Here is a 19,706-nt window from a genome sequence, read left to right on the forward strand (position 1 = left end):
CACAGTCAGTCATGGTGGTGAGGTTATTTATTGTGGCTCACAGAGGGGACACAAGTCAGTCATGGTGGTGAGGTTATTTATTGTGGCTCACAGTTAGAGGGGGGGGGCACAGTCAGTCATGGTGGTGAGGTTATTTATTGTGGCTCACAGTTAGAGGGGACACAAGTCAGTCATGGTGGTGAGGTTATTTATTGTGGCTCACAGTTAGAGGGGACACAAGTCAGTCATGGTGGTGAGGTTATTTATTGTGGCTCACAGTTAGAGGGGACACAGTCAGTCATGGTGGTGAGGTCACAGTAGTAACTGGTCACACTGATCTATCAGGAAACAGATACAGATGAATGCTGACGTTCATGTTTTCTCCCTTTTGGCTTTGTATTAAGTTTGGGGGCCTATCCTATAGGATGTGTTACCCACATTCAGGTGGGTCTTGTCTCCTCAGTTAAAGTTCTTTGGAAACACCCTCAGAAACATAGCCATAATGTCTTCTAGATGATTCTAAATCCAGTCCCACTGACAGAGAAGATTAACCATCACAATTGGTTAATACTATCTTAGTAAATATGCATTATTTTCACTCTAAACTTCTGTCCCATACTGAATCCCTCCACTAACTACTGACAAATGACAAAATGACATCTCCTTTTTTTTTTTTTTGGTTTTTTGAGACAGGGTTTCTCTGTGTAGCTTTGTGCCTTTCCTGGAACTCACTTTGGAGACCAGGCTGGCCTCGAACTCACAGAAATCCGCCTGCCTCTGCCTCCCGAATGCTAGGATTAAAGGCGTGCACCACCAAAGCCCGGCTAGACAACATCTCTTAAATGACATAGAAATGTAAACTCACCATTGATTTATTTCCTTTCAATCTCCCCTATAAAAAGTAACATTCCGTTGGGATGACGGTGGCACATGCCTTTAATCCCAGCACTCGGGAGGCACAGCCAGGTGGATCTCTGTGAGTCTGAGGCCAGCCTGGGCTACCAAGTGAGTTCCAGGAGAGGCACAAAGCTACATCTGTCTCAAGAAAAAAAAAAGTAACATGCCTTCTATTCCCTCTCCTTACTATAAAGACAGGGACAATGTCTTTTTTAAAGCCCAAACTATCTACACTTGAATTATTCATTCATAATTACTGGACACTGACTAAAGCCAAATGTTCTTTTATGGCCTCAGGATATAATAGTGACTAAACAAATGAACAAACAAAAATCATTTTGGGTAAGGAGTCACACTCAGACAGAAACAATTTGAAGTGCTATAAAAACAAAGTAAACAAATGGATTTCAACTACACGGTCACAATATATGATCTGAACAAAATGCACGAGGCAGTGCTAAAGAACTGTATGCAGGAACAAGATCCTAAGACCACTGTGGGTAGAGACCAGCACTGAGAGTGAGAGCCAAGAGTCATGAGGAGGAAGTGCATGAAAAGGCCTTGAAGGCCATAGGAGGTTAATTTTTACTGGACAATAATATTAAGCTATTGGAGAACTTTGAACATGGATTTTTTTTTTTTAAGGATAGCTGCAGTGAGGATACTTTATAACAAGGGTACGACCCAGGAAGCAAAACTACTGAAGTTGAATGGACAAGGTGTCAGTGGCTTTGATTTCTGTAACAAGTGGAGACAAGAACATATTTTGAATGCAGAGTTAACATGGAGTAGACACTGGGTATGTAAGAACAAGATGACTGAGGCCTGAAACGTTAGAAACTAACTAAATTATGCTACCATTGGCTAAAAAGAGGAAGCTTGGAGATGAGAAAACAAACAAACAAACAAAAACCACCGAGTTTAGTCAAGACCGTATTAAGACAACTCAGTGGAGGGGATCCTACAAAGTCTTGTGAAAGATGTTAAAGGACGGAAACGTCACAAGGATGACAAACTGATGGTTTACAAGGGGAGTGTCATGCAAAGAGAGTGTGGCTGGTTTGGTTTGGTTTGACTTGCCTTGGTTTAGTACAATGTCCTGTTTCACACCACAAGGTGGCCTTGAAATTCCTACATAGCTCAGCCTAGCCTCAACTCCTACCTCAGCCTCTTGAGTGCAGAGATTAAAGGAATGTATCATCACACCTGGCTGGACATGGGCCTTTTATTTAAAGGACGAACTAACCAATATACCAGAACCTATAATATAAGAATCAACTGATGTCTCAGGTTCACTTTCCCCACCTTTCAGGAATAATTTCTATCTGTCTCATAAAGGTATTGTAAAGAATACAATGCAGCCAGGCATGGAGATGCATGCCTTTAATCCCAGCACTCACAGGCAGAGGTAGGCAGATCTCTATGAGTTCAAGGCCATCCTGGTCTACAAAGTGAGTTTCAAGATAGCTGGGGCTCTGTTACACAGCAAAAACCTGTCTCCAAAAACCAAAACCAAAATAAAATAAAACCAAAAATGCATTGTGGACTCAAAGATAATATCTGAACTGAAAATAAGAAGTGTTAATAAAATGGGACAGGTGTAAGGGTTCTGTCCTTAATTACATCATCAGCCTGCAAAGGTGTCCCAGCCTAAAAAGCGGGCGGACCCTCTGTGCCTTCCTTTTCTCTTTCCACTCTCTTCCCTCTGCTTGGTCTCTCTGTTTCTCTGGTCCTCTCTCTCCTTCCCTTCCCCTCCCTCTCTCTCTCCCTCTCTCCCCCTCTCCCAATAAAGCTCTAAAAGGTAACTATGGCTTGTGACTTTCTTCCAGCATTCTCCTCTATCAGCATGGCAGCCAGGGGTGGCAGCCAGCCACCAGCAGCACCGCTTTAACCAACAACAGGTCTATCACTCAGTGACACAGCACTTGCCTTAAATACATGAGTCACTAGGCTCAATTCCCAGGGATACGTAAGTGTACGCATGTGCATGTGCATGTGCATGCACGCGCGCACGCGCGCGCGCGCACACGCACACACACACACACACACACACACACACACACAAACAAGACATTTTCATATCCTTGTTAGCTAATTTACAGACATCAGAGCTCTCTGCTATGCAAGCACAGGAGACTCTTACTATATTTTCCCCTTAGTCTAATATTAGCCTAAATTCCTATTCCATGTGCTTTAATACCCATTACTATCCTTTTAAAAAATTGTTCAAAAAAATTGTTCTTTACTAAAAGCACTGTTATCTAACAACACTCAGCCTAAAACACACAGCATCCACACTGGCAAATTCCATAGCAAACTCACTTTTGCAACACTAAAACATTATTGTTTTTACATAAAATTCAATGACTTTATGGGTTTTTTTCAAGTATGTGGAAAATCAGGCCATCACTTAACAATCCTAATAGTAAGTGGTATAGCACAAAATGAGGATATTTTTTAAATGAGTGGATATTTTTAAACATTACAATTCTCTTCTAGCCTAGAATCATGTGTTATAGTCAACCTTAGCCAGGCGGTGGTGGTGCACGCCTTTAATCCCAGCACTCCGAAGGCAGCGTCACACAGATCTTTGTGAGTTTGAGGCCAGCCTGAACTACAGAGAGAGTTCCAGGAAAGTCACCAAAACTACACCAAGAAACCCTGTCTCAAAAAAAAAAAAAAAAAAAGTTAACCTTATGAGAAATCTACTGTCATCTAATATTAAACATACATGATTCAACGACTGTAATTTAATGATGTAGTCAAAGCACAGCCTGTGTGGCTAATAATTTAGTACATATATATAAAGAATTAATGGACTTGGGCCTTACAAAAGGCCTTTTATCAGATTTTTTTTGTGTTGTTTTGGTTTTTGTTTTTTCCAATATCACCTTATCAGGGCAGTATTTTTCCACTACTGACGAGGAAACTAAAAATACTGACTAAATGTCTCGGGTCTAATTCTATTTATTTATGTTTTTTAATGCAAGGCTTTAGGCTAGAAAGATGGCTCAGTAGTTAAAAGAACACACTACTACTCTTCCAGAGGATCCAAGTTTGGTTCCCAGAGACCACATCAAAGGTTCACAAGTTCCTGTAACTCTAGTCCTGGGAGAACCCAACACCTCTGGCCTCTGCTGGTTCCCACACATATGTATGTGTATATACATAATTAAAATAAATCTTTTTAAAAAAGAAAGGGGGAGGGGGAGCTTTGATCCCAAGTAGCTGACAACCTGATCTATGTAGGCATATATCTTAACCAAAAAATCATCAATTTTAGTGCCTAGATTTTTCATTTGTAAAGGATGCCTGTAACACGAATTGCTAAGTGGTCTTATAAATGAAATAACCGGAGACAAGTATTGGGGTGAATGCTGAAAGATCAGAGAAGCAGAACAAGCCACATCCAACCTCATCTTGCCAATTTCTCAGCTGATCTTGTTTCCTCAGACTGGAAGCCTCTGAGTCCTCATCTGGATGGATCTCTGCTGAACTGCTGCTCAAAAGCCTAAAAGCTTAGCCAGGCTCTAGTTCCTGGTCCTCACGCCTTAAATACCTTTCTGCTTCCTGCCATCACTTCCTGGGATTAAAGGCATGTGTCACTATGCCTGGCTATTTCCAGTGTGGCTTTTGACTCACAGAGATCCAGATGGAGCTCTGCCTCCTGAAGGCTAGGATTAAAGGTGGTGTGACACCATTTTATGGCCTCTAGGTCTATCTAGCGGCTATTCTGTTCTCTGACACCAGATAAGTTTATTAAGGTGCACAACATATTGGGGAACACAATATCACCACAGACGCCTATTTCCAGATACTCTAAAATAATATGAAATTATTAAAGTTACAACCATTGCAGTCAGGGGCTGCCATTGCCACTATGCTATCTCAGAGACTAATACATTTAAATGTTATGTTCAGAAAGTCTTTGTTTAAGAAAAACCGCAGGCAGAGGCCTAAGCAACAAGCAAAGATTGTACTACGGGAATCGGTGGGAGGGGACCAAAGATGTGAGCAGGCTTCAAACCACAGTTGGAAAACCACTAATTTCACCCAAATCCCTCATTTTTCAGGTGAGAAAACTGCAGCCCAGAGGGGTTTCTTGAACTGCCCAAGGACACACTACTCACTATTTAGTGACACAAGCTGGGACTAACACTGAGGTCCCCTGACTCCTGGTCCAGAATCCTTTCTACTATACAATGAGGAAACCCAAATCAAAGTGGATCTTAATTACGCCAGACCTCCACAGGTGTCCAACACAGTCAACTTTGGTGTCAACTATCTGCCTATGCCCACCCAGTGTAGCACAAGAGCCGAGCTCTGGAGTTCAGACACAGACTCTGAGGCTTATCACGTGACCTTGGGCACCTCATGCCATCTCTCTTTCTCAGTTCCCCTCTACCATGGAAACTTAAAATACTTCTCTCCTAGGGTTCAGGAGGCAGTGACTGAGCAAGGCCTGATGCTTACAAAGTACTCCTTAGCTCACGGGACACATGATAATGAACATAAGCAAGGGTACACCTCTTTAAAAACATTGCAGGACTTTAAACATCAAGCAAGCTCAAAGAGGGAAGCTCAGGACTATGACAGTTATTTCAAGGCTAAGCTAGTGGGACCACATAAGACACACAGGGCTCAGTGGCATCGCCTTCGACATTTAAAATGGCAAACAGAACAGTTCACCCCCTTCAGTAAACATGACTTCAGTTAACACAATAATGCAGTGGCTACATTCTTTCTTATAATGTAAGTGAACTATAAGCAAAATCATTGACATTCTAATGCGTGAAAAGCAGATTTCTAATTGATTTACTAGCTGACCTCACCAAAAAATAACGTTTTCAACAGGAATGCTCAATCTTCCTACTTTACTGTACTGGCTTATTTGTAGCCCCTTACACCAAAAGCCTTTTTTTTTTCTTCCCCAAAGAAGGCCAACAATCCCATTACCCAAGAATTCTATACAAAGTAAAACATTTAGATTGCCAGTGGCTAAAGTGACCACGTCACTCTCTGGCCGTATTCCAGTGAAACAGCATGGACTTCGTCACTGTTTTCAGCAAGTGCATTTTGGAGACTGCAAAATAGCTAATCATTCCAAGATTATGTTAAGAATTCTGACAAGCTTAAAAGTGTGGCCATGTTAGCACAGTCCAAACTGGAACATTTTTGACAGTATCAAAGAGGCTCTGGTAGAAAGTGTGCTGGGACATGACTGTCCCAGAAAAGTTAAGATAGTCTGTCTACTTAAGACCAGCTCAGTCTGATTTACATGTCATGAACTATTCTCTGCCTATGATGTAACTCGAAAGCTTTAAGCTGTCATTCCAGAACCAACGATTATCTTCAGCCTTGAGGCCAAGGGCAACATTTTACAAATATCAGGCCAGAGTTCAGGGTAGTATCTACCATGACAGTTTTGTTTTGGTTTTTTTCTTAGGGTTTACTTTCAAGGACTGGGTGCACAGCCTAGCGACAGAGCATCCACTTAGTAAGTGGGAGGGCCAGAGTTCAATCCCAGGACAAAAAGAAAGGAAGAAGGGAGGGAGGGGGAAGAAGGGAAGGAGAGAGGGAATTTTATTTTCAAGATTTACAAATACTCAGTCCAAAAACAGTTGGGCATATTTCAAAGAAAGTAATCACAAGACATATTCATCACCAAATTTCACTTTTCTCTTCAGAAGTTTGAATATATATATGTATACACACACACACACACACACACACACACACACACACACACACACAGATACTAAGATGACTTCTAAAATTGGTCAAAGGTTACTACTATAATTTATTAAACTACTGTACTATACGAAAGGTTAAAAGGGAAGCACCACCTTTCAAATGGGGAAGAAAAAAAAAACCACAATAAAGAGTTGAAAGTTTTCATTAAGAACAAACCAAGTGTTACAAGACAGTGGAAAGCCAGAGCTGGTTAAAGAAAACTCCAGTTAGTGTTGTTCGCTTCCCAACGGAATCTGGCATTAGCTTTAGAACCAAGGGGTCAAAAGAGTGCTTTGCTTTAATTTGCCAAGCTGTAAATAAATACTAACTTTGAATGAAAGGCATTACTTTGGAGATAATTATGATTCCTTACAACATAAATATTCCAAGAGCTGGCCTCTCTGATTCAAAAGTCAACCATATCAAAAACTGTAACAGCTCTCAATTTTTCAGACCTGTGGGATCCCATGCAACAACCACCATACGTGTAGATGGCTACTTAAATTGTAATTAATTTGCTAGCCGATTAAAAATTAAGTTCATCAGTGGCACCTGCCACATTTCCAGTGCTCAAGAGCCACATAAACCTGATGGCTCCCTACCTCACTGGTAGCCCACAGTGTTATTTCCAGCTGGGCAGAAAGTTCTATTGGGCAGCACAGCTCTCAAGATAGGCACAATGTACTTAACCCTCCCTGGGGAGGCGGGGAGGGGAGGGTTGGGAGGCACGACTCCTAATAGCATGATTAATTACGTTCCGGTTTTGCCAAGTATTATCAAGAAACTGTCCCTTAGTAGTCAAATTCCGCCTCTGTGGAACACACAGAAATTCACCCAGTTGTTTCTTCAAGTAAATCTTTTAGCCATGATCTGCTCTTCGCAAATACTTGCTCAGAGGTTACTACTAAAACCAGATAAACATGGATTCGTCGTTTCTTGGTGAGTTTCTACTAACTGCAGGGACATGATGCTAATTTATCCGGGTGTACAATAACAATACTGCTTCCAGGATCCCGTCTGAATGTCAAATATATCCCACTATCCCTATAACTCCACTATCATTCGTCACACCAACTGTCCTGACTTTCCAGAGAAGGCTGGATGACAATTTTCTTAACATGGAGCTCATAGGTAATTAATCTCTGCCGGCGTTGATGTAAGCTTTAAGCACCCAAGTATTCTCCCGCAAACCCGAGTTTTGACCCAGGCTGTGATGATCCTCATCTACACCCCACAACACCAGCTAAATGATTGCCCCGGGGTCCCAGAGGCGGGCGGTGACAGCAGCCTCGCTGTGTCCTCGGTCCCTCGCGCTGCGCGCTGCACTTCCACTCACGCTACCTAACTTCCACGAAGTCGAGCTTTTCTTTTTGAAGGACCCCCGCTTCCTCCCCAACGCAACCTGGGTGACACGCAAAAGGTGCCTGTCCGCCCAGCCCCGAGGCTCCCCTCGCCCCACGCCCACCGACGACGGGGAGGAGCCAGGGCGCACCCCACACTCGGGCGGCCTGCACCCGGCTGGGCCCGCAGCCCCGGGCCTGACCTTGGGCTGCCACGTCCCTGCCGTCCCCCAGGACCTCGCCCCACTCCCCGCCGCCCCCACGCGCCCCACAACCTCTGCTTAAGGACACGTGGAGGCACGTCTGCGCGTCCCGCGTGGAGAAAGAGAGGGGACAGAGATGGCGCGCGCTGTCTGCGGCGGCGGCGGCGGCCCCGGGACACGATGGGCAGGGGGGCGGGGAATGGGGGGGACAGAGAGTGTAGACAGGGAAAAAGGTGACTGGGCTAGGCTGAAGGGGTGGGGGTGGGGGCGCAAGATGGCGAGAGCGCCACTGTGAGGGGCCGGGCGGGGGTGGCGGGGACTGCGGGAACCAGAGGGACGCGCCAACGCAGGCGGAGAGCGCGGGCGCATGCGCACCCGGCCCGGTGGCGCGCGCGCGGGCGCGCGCGGCCGCAGTGCTGCTCCGGCTACTTCCGCCACACTCCGGGGGCGGGGCGTCGTGCTCCGGCCCAGGCGAGCGGAGAGGCCCGCAGGCTCGCCTAGGGACCTCAGAGCTGGACTTGCGGTGTAGCGAGTGAGGGGGTCGTGCTGAGGAACCGAGTGTTCCCTGGGCAGACGCTGCGGCCTGCAGGAGTGAGCCTGTGGAGCTATGGTTTTTGTTGTTTTTTGGGTTTTTTTTTTCTTGGGGGGGGGGGGGGGCGCGTTGGTTTTTTCGAGACAGGGTTTCTCTGTGTAGCTTTGGTGTCTGTCCTGGAACTCACTCTGTAGCCCAGGCTGGCCTCGAACTCACAGAGATCCGCCTGCCTCTGCCTCCCGCGTGCTGGGATTAAAGGCGTGCGCCACCACCGCCCGGCATCTATGATTTTTTTTTTTTTTTGAGGAGTCAGTGACCTGCACTGGAAGTTTGTCCTTGCTTCTCTTCAGGGGTCGGGGTGAACAGAATCTTACCCTGATTGTTTCGAATGACAAAGGGGTGCGGTGTTCGGGAAGCACTATGTGTGGACTAGGCGGGTTCTGGGACCTTGAAACACGGGTTTCATTCCACCCCAGCTACCCACAACCCGCCCTTGTTCACAATCGAAAGCCTCTGATAACTGATCTGCAAAGCCTACCCCACCCACCCCGCCCCGTTTGTTTTTACTAAGTTCAATTACTTAAAGAGCATTCTTTTGTTGTTGATAACTTCCACTATTTGGGAGGCTTTATAAACAAGCCATGGTGATTTTCCTAAGGATTTTAGCCTGTTGCTTATTTTGCAGTCTTGAACCCCCGGTATTGAAGTGTATGTATGACTTCCTCTCGTGTTTGATGGTTGCAGACGTAGTTTAATGCAGTCCAGACATTGATGTCAGATGTCACAATGCATGTGACATGTTGTTTATATTTTTAACATTTTTTCAGCTGTTTAAGAAAGAAAACATTATGAAGTGTCCAATTCTTCACCTGCAGGTCTTTTCAAGCACTACTGCTTCTATTAATGTCTTGTTTATGGATGTATGTGTTCTGAAATAATCCTATTTGCTTAGCGTCTTCAAAACAGCCGCTCATTTGATTATCTCCTCTCTGGATTGGAGTCGTCTTGTGCTTAGCCCTGTGTAATTGCCAGACACTTCGGTATTCGTCAAATACACTTCCAAGAGTAGTAGATATAGGATGTGGAGGCTCAGCATGAAGTATAAATCCAGGCTTACTTGTCCTAGGCAGTGTTAGTATTTAAGCGGCGCTAGGAACACGTCCCGAACACGACAAGACCACAGAAGAGTTTTATTAAAGAGGATAGAGGTGACAGGCCTGTGTGAAACACACGTGGGTGAGGAGATAAGGAGGAGGGAGAAGGGGGGGGGGGGGGGACTGAGAGAAAGAGACTCATGCAAGATGGCATTGGCTTTTTAAAGGTTGGGCCGTGCATGCGTACAGGAACTCCTGTGGGCACTCCACGCATGCGTGTAGATTAAATGGCTGCCCACACGCTTTACACAACCACGTAAAGCCACAGAGATGTCCCTCGAGATGTCTGACCCGGAGATGGCTATTCTGAACCGGAAATAGTTAGGTGGTCCGCCAGGCAAGCCCAACTGTGTGGACATGTAATTATCTGTCAGGCAGAGTACAGTATATGGGAAAGTAGCCAAAATTGTCATTTCTTCTTTTAAAAAATAAGATTAGGCTGTATACAGTAGGTGAAAAGACCTTGAGAACATGACCAAGAAAATAAGAGATAGGGCCAGGCGTGGAACTGGGAAGTCGAGGTCAGCCTTGAGTACAGAGTGACTTTAAGACCAACCTGAGCTACATCAGAACTGTCTTTTTGTTTGTTGTTTGTTGTTTGTTTGTTTGTTTGTTTTCGAGACAGGGTTTCTCTGTGTAGCTTTGGTGTCTGTCCTGGATCTCGCTCTGTAGCCCAGGCTGGCCTCGAACTCACAGAGATCCGCCTGCCTCTGCCTCCCGAGTGCTGGGATTACAGGTGTGCGCCACCACTGCCTGGCTCAGAATTCTCTTTTAAAAACAAAAGAAAACAAAAAGCTGCTGTGTGAACAGGAGACAGATTATCCAAAGAAATAAAATTGTAGGTGGGTCATTTTCATTAAAAATTTTCTCGATTGATGTCATTGCTCAGGCATTTCCTCTCCAAAGATAAAAACCAGATTTGACCAGTAAACAAATTCTGACTGTCAAAAGAAATTTGGGATGGATCTGTGGTACCTATCAGGTTACCAAAGGGCATGCTGGCCTCCAGGCTCCCTCAGTCTCATACGTACCTGCGGCTCTCCTTGGCTCTTCTCATCCAGCCCCTTACCCTAAATTTCTCCAGCTCATGGACTTCCCTCCCCAGCTTTCACTCCTTTATAACCCCATTTCAGCTGTGTGCTCTCCTGGTCCCCTCCCTCTTGTGCTCTCCTGGACCCCCCTCTCTTCTTTCCTGGTCCCCCATCTCTCCTGGCCCCCCTCTCTCCTGGTCCCCCCCCTCTCCTGGTCCCCCCTCTTGTGCTCTCCTGGTCCCCCCTCTCTCCTGGTCCCCCCTCTCCTGGTCCCTCCTCTCTCCTGGTCCCCCCTCTCCTGGTCCCCCCTCTCCTGGTTCCCCCCTCTAGTGCTCTCCTGGTCCCCCCTCTCTCCTGGTCCCCCCTCTCCTGGTCCCCCCTCTCTCCTGCTCCCCCCTCTCCTGGTCCCCCCTCTCTTGTGCTCTCCTGGTCCCCTCCCTCTTGCCTCTCTCACTTGGTCTCCTCTGCAAGCACACTCTGCTCCTCTCTTGCTCTCCACATCTCTCCTCTCATGATCAGGTGAGTCTGCTGGCCATGTTCGATCTGCTGCTTTCTCCCTGTTCTGGACTCTTCCAGATGTCTCTGGCTGTACTCTCCCTCATATCTACAACAAAAACCTTCCCTTCAAACATACCTTGCAGAGGCTATGCCCTCAGTTTAGGTAATAACAAAGCTAAAATGATGAAGCCCTTACTGAAGTGAAAGCTTTGGAGGCCACCAGCTCTGAGAAAAAGAAATGATTTCCAAAGTAGGTGGGGAAATACAGCAGGAGGGCAAGTGAAGTCACTCCACCCATGGAAAAAAGCAAAACACCCCCACTCTTTTCCCCCCGCCTTTGGTTTTTTGAGACAGGGTTTCTCTGTGTAACAGCCCCTGACTGTCTAGGAATCTGGAACTCTCTCTGTAGACCAGGCAGGCCTCGAACTCATGGAGATCCTCCTGTCTCTTCCTCCCTAGCACTGGGATTAAAATCCAGTGCCACCATGGCCATCTCTTGGTGTCATTAAAGGAAAGTGAAGCTTGCTGGTGTCAACTTTCACATTTCTCTGGCAAGATAGTCTTCAAACATTCACTAGTGCAGAGACAAAGTGTGCGTGTCTAGGAGCCCAGTTGCTTCTCTATGATGTTTACGTTGAATGACCAAAGAAGTCTTCCTTCTAAAAGGGACAGCAGAAGCCATGGCTGATGGGAACATCTCTGGGAGGAAGCCACTTCTCCACATGAGGTGGTTCACTTCAAGTGACCTGCAAAATCTTGCTCTTGTAGTTCATGGTTTGTATTTGTTAAGAGGATTATGAGAGCCTCACTCCAGAAACACGGAACCCCTCTGGGCAGGACTGAATACCGCTTAGAATTGCATACTCCTTGGTTGCTATACTCAATTACTTTTCTGACATGGAGAACTAGTTTTGTATTACAGTCTCAGTGGCATCTTATTTATTTATCTATCTATCTATCTATTTATTTATTTATTTTTGGTTTTTCGAGACAGGGTTTCTCTGTGTAGTTTTGGTGCCTATCCTGAATCTTGCTCTGTAGACCAGGCTGGCCTCAAACTCACAGAGATTCACCTGGCTCTGCCTCCAGAGTACTGAGATTAAAGGTGTGCACCACCACCGCCCAGCCTTATTTTACTTTTTAGACTATGTACTTCCGGGCAAGTCTCTTAACATCATGGAGCATCAGTTTTTATATCTATAGAATGAGATATTTTAATCAATTGAGCTAAAATCTTGTTGCCTAAAAGTCTATGCTCCTATAAAATAGGAATCCCTAAAGGTAAAGTTGTATAGAATAAGTTTAATATGTTTGTTTTCAAAAACTTGGGTGAATATACAGAGTTCTTTCTTTAGATACACAAAGGTATCCAACTCATATATTTCAAAAGAAAAATCAATATGAAAAAGATAATTTGTCAATACCCTAGAAAAAGGGATGGTAGTATTATGTATGCATAATCAAACAAACTGGCTCCTACCTTTCAATTGCATTCATCTATTTCAAATCAGGAAGAGCAACATATTGATGAGAAATGTTAAGAATTGCAATACTTGATAGCTTTTAAAACTGTAATCATGGGGCTGGAGTGGTGGCTCAACATTGAAGACCTCTTACGACTCATGGAAAGGACCCAGGTTCAGTTCCCACCTCTCATATGCTGGCTTGCAACCATCCATCCATAACTCTGGAACTGACTTCCAAGGGCTCCAGGAATGCATGTCGTGCACATATTTCCATGCATTTAAAACACTCACAAAATCATATAAAGTAATCTAAAAAATTAAAAACTAATCATCCTCCTAGGGATTTTTCATTCTGCCCAAGTTTAACAACCCAGGATCTTTTGAAACTAGTGGCCACTTTGGTGGTTTGAAAGAAAATGGCCCTTAAAGGGAGTGGCACTATTAGGAGGTGTGGCTTTGTTGGAGTAGGTGTGGCCTTGTTGTAGGAAGTGTGTCACTGTGGGAGAGGGCTTTAAGGTCTCAATCGCTCAAGCTTCTCTCAGTGTGACATGCAGACCACTTCCTGTTGCCTGCAAGATGTAGCCCTCTCAGCTACCTCTCCAGCACCATTTCTGCCTGTATGCCACCATGTCCTACCATGATGATAATGGACTGAACCTCTAAACTATAAGCCACCCAATTAAAGGGTTTCCTTTATAAGAGTTGCTGTGATCATTCTTCACAGCAATAGAAACTCTAAGACAGCCATTAAGAAAACAATCACAATTTTTTGAGAGTCAAACTAGGGAGGGAATTTTAGAACATCAAGCTTTGAAAGAGCTCTGGAACTCTCCAGGCAAATGGGGACTTATTCCCATGGAATCCAGCATCCAAAACTCTTATTCTGGAAACAAACAAATTTCACATCTTGACAAATATTTACCATATGCTGGACATACCCCTAAAAGCTGCTGAAATAACTACATAAAAGAGGCAGATACCCAGGCCATCATCAAACTTACATTCCGTTAGAAGAGATTCCCTAAATAACAAAATAAATAGCTACATTCTATAGTATATTTGAAGGCCATGGGTGTTACCAGGAAGGGGAAAAAATGTAAAACAGAAGGATACGGAATGAGGGAGTTGTTGCCATGGAAAAATGACAATTGGAGCCGGCCAGACAGAAAATGCCATTGGAATAAGCATCTTCAGAGGCAAAGGAGATTGCTACAGATATCTGAAGGACCAGCCTGAGTCAAGTGTGGGAGGCCAGCTTTTACCTTTTAAAGGGGTTTCTATGAGGAGGAGAGAGGAACAAGAAACTTTTAGGTAGATAGCGAAGAGGGGAAAGACAGAAACACAGGATAGCTTTGGGAGGACATGGATCAAAACCCAACAGTCCCTTCTGCCTCTTCCAAAGAGCTTTTTATATCAATGCCAACGAAAGCACACTGCACAGACAAGTGTAGACCCTTCCAAACATCTGATAACCACGCCAGTGGTCAACTCATCCCCTTTTGCAGCTCTGCTGGGTAAAGCAAGCTCAGATTCTTGGACCCTGAGTATGTTCTCACTAGGAAACCTCTGTGGGTCTCTACAGTCAAATCACTGAGGTGGGTACATCTCTCTTAGGGGGAAGAACTGTCAAAAGCCTCATGAGCTGTGGAAAAGTTACCCAGGAAGAAAACAGCCCGATGTGAGACACACGAGGAAGCCAGGTGCCTAGGGCTAGAACACGATTGTCAGAAGTTTGGCATCAAATAGTTGAGGCTTTAAAACGGTTACTCAGGTGCCGTTGACAGTAGTCTATAGAGAGATGTGTCCTATTGCACTAGCCTAGCCAAAGAGGAGACAAGGTATGTGTATGTACTGGTTTGTTATAGCAAAGGCCTGAAGGTGTGGATGGACCTGGATAATATTCTTGAAAACCAGCTTGAGAAAACTGACTGAGAGGATAGGTTAGGTTTCCTAGGAAGAAATAAGAATCAATGATGATCAAACATTTGTTCTGAACAACTGGAAAAGTGAGTGACTTTGCCTCCCTTAGCTCATATGGAATAGATTGGAGTGTGTTGGGTAGATACAAGCATTCAAAAATTCATTTAGGAGATAAATAGGATTAACTATAGCTTAATGCCATCTTTGTTTTCCTTTTTAACATAGATACATTTTTATGGTAATGGAGGAAATTTTAGATTTGTAATATTTACCATTTTTTTTCCAATTTTTTATATGTATTAGTGTTTTGCCATGGGTGTCAGGTCCCCTGAAACTGGAGTTAGACAGTTGTGAGCTGCCATGTGGGTGCTGGGAATTGAACCTGGGTCCTCTGGAAGAGCAGTCAGTGCTCTTAACCACTGAGCCATCTCTCCATCCCCTACAGTTGTTTTATTGAATAATTGTAATTTATGTATACTGGAGACTCTATGAGCTTGGCCTGACATGCTGAGGTTGCTTGTCACTTTATGTCACCATAAGAAAATATTTGAGAAAATGTCACAAAGATAAGGTTTGTTTTGGCTCACAGTCTTAGAGGGCTCAGTCTGCACTCGGTGTTAAGGTCTGAATCTAAAATATCCCCCACAGGCTTTTATTTTAAAAGCTCTAAGTTTATTGAGGCTTTTAGAGGTGATGCCTGTGTAGAAGAAGTGGATCACTAAGGGTAGAGCATTGCAATTTGTACCTGCCCTGGTTCCCACCTGCATCCTCAGCCTGTGAATAGGTACAGCGGATACACTGCTTCATAGAGAGGACCCCAACATTGTGTGTATCCTCTCTGCCCTTTCCACTGTGACGACTGAATTCCCTCTTTAACTGAAAGCTGAACTAAGCTTTCTTCCCTTAAGGAGTTTCTGCAGGGATTGTGGTCACTGTGTCCCACAATTTGTAGTCAGCTGGCTGTGGACAACTTATTAGGACTGTAGAAAGACAGAAATATCACTGTGCAAGGGGATAGCTGAGGAAAACTGCCCACCTCAAGGCAGACTGGAGGCAGAGAGAGACAGAGAGAAAAGGAAAAGGTACAGCTTTCACGTGACAAAGGAAGAACCACCTTTCCAGGACATACCCCTGAGTGACCTCCTTTCTCTAGTCCCCATGGTCCAGTTTCCAACACCTCCCAATCATGCTGTCAAATTATGGATCTCTGTGAGTTCGAGGCCAACATGGTCTACAGAGCGAGATCCAGGATAGGCACCAGAACAACACAGAGAAACCCTGTCTCAAAAAACAAAATTATGAATTATCAGTGGATTTAACAGGCAATAAGGTGAGACCCTACACAATCCAGTCACTTCCTCAAAGCCCCTGAGCTGACAGTTAAGTCTTCAACATATGAGTCTTCAGGAGACATTTGCAGATTCAAAGCACAACACAGGTATATTTCACTTTGTTTTTGAGGAAATTGAAGTCTCTTTATTTAAAATAAGAAAAGAAAAAAAAAATAAAGTAAGATATTGGGGGCCATTAGTACTTGAAAATAAGATAGAGAACTCAGTTTGAGATTAATATATAGAACATTCAGTTCTAAAACATTTTTAGCTGATATATTTAGTTATAAAATTGGATGTATTTTGGTGAATTATTAATAACTGCTTTCCTTTTCTATTACGTATGGAAATGGAGCCAAAAGTTAATTGGTGCCATGTGTGTGGCTTATGCGACCTCCTCTTCCTATCTCACACCCCAAAGCTGGATGCAATAAACCTATTCTGACTAAGTAACACTCAGATCAATTGTTAAATAATGATCAAAGGACATACAAACAGGCTTAATTTCTAGCGTTCTATGGATAAATATGTTCTTTTTTTTTCTTTTTCTAGAATCTTTTTTTTTTTAACAACCTCATTAACTCAGTCAGGTATAGTGCAGAACAGATGGGCTCTGGTGCCATGTATTGGCCACAGTAACCTGGTGGTGCTCAGCCTCTCTGTAACTACGTCTCTTCCTCTATACAACAGGGAGAAGAACATGTACATAATAGTGCTGTTACCAGGATTTAATAACCTGACCAATTGAAAACATTCCTTAATGTGCAGTGATTGTTGTATTCCGTCTTTTAAATGAGCTATCAGCAAAATTTTATAATTTTTATCTTCTAGTGCATTAGACATGGGTATATAAAGAGAAATCTTATCTCAAGTACCAGGGTTTATTCTGATAATACAATAAATGTATGTCAACATGACAGTTTCTTTTTGTTTTAGATTCTTTTTTTTCCCCCTTTAGCTAGCACTGTACTAGTAGTTCATGCTAGCTTCAAATTTGTGATGCTCCTGGCATGGCCTCCAAGCTATCCTGGAACTCATGATCCAGAGGGGTTTTTCCTTACGGAGATAAGTCCCAGTGAATGCTGTTCTTAAAAGCCTTCGTATTGTATTGCTATGTTTTGGTCCCATGCCCCTTTCCTCCTGTTACTCAACCCTCTACCCACAACATCCTATGCACTTCTAATTCTGAGTGTTTGGGTTATCTCTTTTTCTAACCTGAGACTCTAGCAACCCTAGTCTTTGAGACTAACTGGCCACCCAGCTGCTTGTATTTTCCTAAATAATTTGTGGTTCATTTCTTTTGCAACTGTCAACTTCAGTATTAAGTACTTCCCTTTCTGTGTATAAATTGTAGCAGATAGGGAACTGGGGAGTAGCCATTGAGGGCAGCGAATGTAGACTGGAACAGAAAAAGATGCCAAGGCAGGCAGCCACTCTGCATCTCAATAGTTTCATCCCTCTACTGAGGATAACAATATAAACTTTTGGGAATAAATGCAGAGAGCCTCACACATTGTTGGCACTTAATAAATGGGGTGCTTTTCATTTTTGTCATTATTGCCGCTGAGAAGATGACTCAAAACTCAGTCTCGAAAGCAAATCGTGGGTGAACAAAGTAGGAAAAGATGATTTCATCAGAGGGGACAGCATTAGGAAAGTTATGATGTATTAAGGAGAATTGCAAGCTCAGCATGATGGACCACAGAGTCTGTGGAGAAACTTGTCAGATCAAAGGAAGTCTGATGCATCATGGTTGGGAATGTAGGCTTTGTGTAATTAGAGATTGGGAGTGTTGAAATGGTTTTTAAGGTGATGTCATGATTACATGTGCATGTTAGAAAGATGGAAGTCATGTGCAAGACAAGTTAGAAGGAAAATTGGAAGAAGCCAAAAGTTCAGTAAAGACATGAACTGGGCAGCACTGAGTCAGTGAGATAGGAGACAGAGAGCACATCAGGAGAGATAGGAGACAGAGAGCACATCAGGAGAGATAGGAGACAGAGAGCACATCAGGGGAGATAGGAGACAGAGAGCACATCAGGGGAGATAGGAGACAGAGAGCACATCAGGAGAGATAGGAGACAGAGAGCACATCAGGGGAGATAGGAGACAGAGAGCACATCAGGGGAGATAGGAGACAGAGAGCACATCAGGGGAGATAGGAAGGAGGTGGAACTTTCAAAGATTTGGTTACTGATTGGGAGGTAATACTTGAAGGTCAGGATTGGAGAGATGGCCCACTGGGAAAAGCAGTTGCCACACAATTTTGAGGATCTGAGTTCGAATCCCCAGTAAAAAGTCAGGCATGGTAGTGCATGTCTGCAATCCCCATGCTGTCATGGTAAAATGGGAAATGGATACTCCTTTGAAGCGCATGGGCCACATAGCCTGCCATATGCAACTACAAAAGAAAATAAAATAATTGAGACCGTATCTCAAACAAGATAGTAGGCAACTACACACACTCAAAGTTATCTTCTGACCTCCACATACATAGAAACATCCTACACATCACAGACACCGCACCACACATGCGCTCTCTCTCTCTCTCTCTCTCTCTCTCTCTCTCTCTCTCTCGCTCTAAATTCAACCACGGAATTCACAAACAATTCCAAGGTTTCTTCGATTACCAAATAGTTAGTATACCATTTGTCAAGATAAAGAAAACTAGGAATGACAGTTTTAGATGTGCCATGTTTTAAGATGGCTGCACAAAATCCCAAATGGCTATAGCCAATAACCACCTGGAATAGCCAAACAAAATGGAAGAGGTAAAACTTAGAGCAAAGCATAAACTGAAGTCTAAAACTACAAGATGAAGTGGATGCATTACTCTTTACACGCTGTGAGAGAAAACCATGACCAAGATAACTAAGATGAGAGAGCTGATTCGGCCGTAAGGCTCCAGAGGGTTAGAGTCCATGATGGCATAGTTGACGTCATGGGAGCAGAAGCAGGAAGCTGAGGGCTCACATCTTGGACCACAAGCATGAAGCAGAGAGAATGAACTAGAAATGATTTGAGTCTTTAAATTCTCAAAATCTTCTTCCAGTGACCTATTTCCTCCAGCAAGGCCATATCTTGGCTATACCTACCCAAATAGCACCACTAACTAGGAGCCAAGTATTCAAAATCTGATCTAATAGGGACATTCTTAAACCGCCACAATGGAACCAGAAGCTTACATGATTTATTATTTTACACACATCACTCAGGTATGACATTTTACCCCATTCCTATATTCAGCCTAAAAAATGTTCTAAACATAACAGAAGCCAAAGAAAACAATGAAATGGTCAAGAGAGTTTCTAGAACAAGGAGAAGTGAGTCAAGGGTTAAGTCCTCAACATTCGCCATGGGTGAGGCGGATGGTCTATAAAGATCACTGAGATCATTAAAGGCGCATGCCTTTAATCCTGGCACTTGGGAGACAGAGGCAAGCAGATCTCTGTGAGTTCAAGGCTAGCCTACTCTACAGAGTGAATTCTAGGATATCCAAGGCTATACAGAGAAACCCTGTCTCAAAAAAAAAAAAAAAAAAAAACCATTAAACTAAAACCAAAACAACCAACCAAACAAACAAAACATTGAAAAAGTAGTAGTTCCCTGATACCAGGAGAAC

At 43.8% G+C, this 19,706-nt stretch overlaps 1 protein-coding gene across 3 annotated transcripts in view; it reads right to left on the reverse strand.

The window, feature by feature from the left end:
* Window positions 1–8,497, reverse strand: part of Supt3h (SPT3 homolog, SAGA and STAGA complex component) — a 378,162-nt gene extending 369,665 nt beyond the window's left edge. The window contains exon 1 of one of the 3 annotated variants that reach the window (XM_036167200.1): window positions 8,225–8,434. The gene's annotated coding sequence lies outside the window, so the exon portion shown is untranslated. Of the gene's footprint in view, window positions 1–8,224 lie in introns of all 3 variants that reach the window. The other 2 variants (XM_036167201.1, XM_036167203.1) reach the window with 2 other exon arrangements.
* Between the last annotated feature and the right edge of the window lie 11,209 nt (window positions 8,498–19,706).

Source organism: Onychomys torridus, chromosome 18, assembly GCF_903995425.1.
Source record: "Onychomys torridus chromosome 18, mOncTor1.1, whole genome shotgun sequence".
In the NCBI taxonomy this organism is placed as follows: domain Eukaryota; kingdom Metazoa; phylum Chordata; class Mammalia; order Rodentia; family Cricetidae; genus Onychomys; species Onychomys torridus.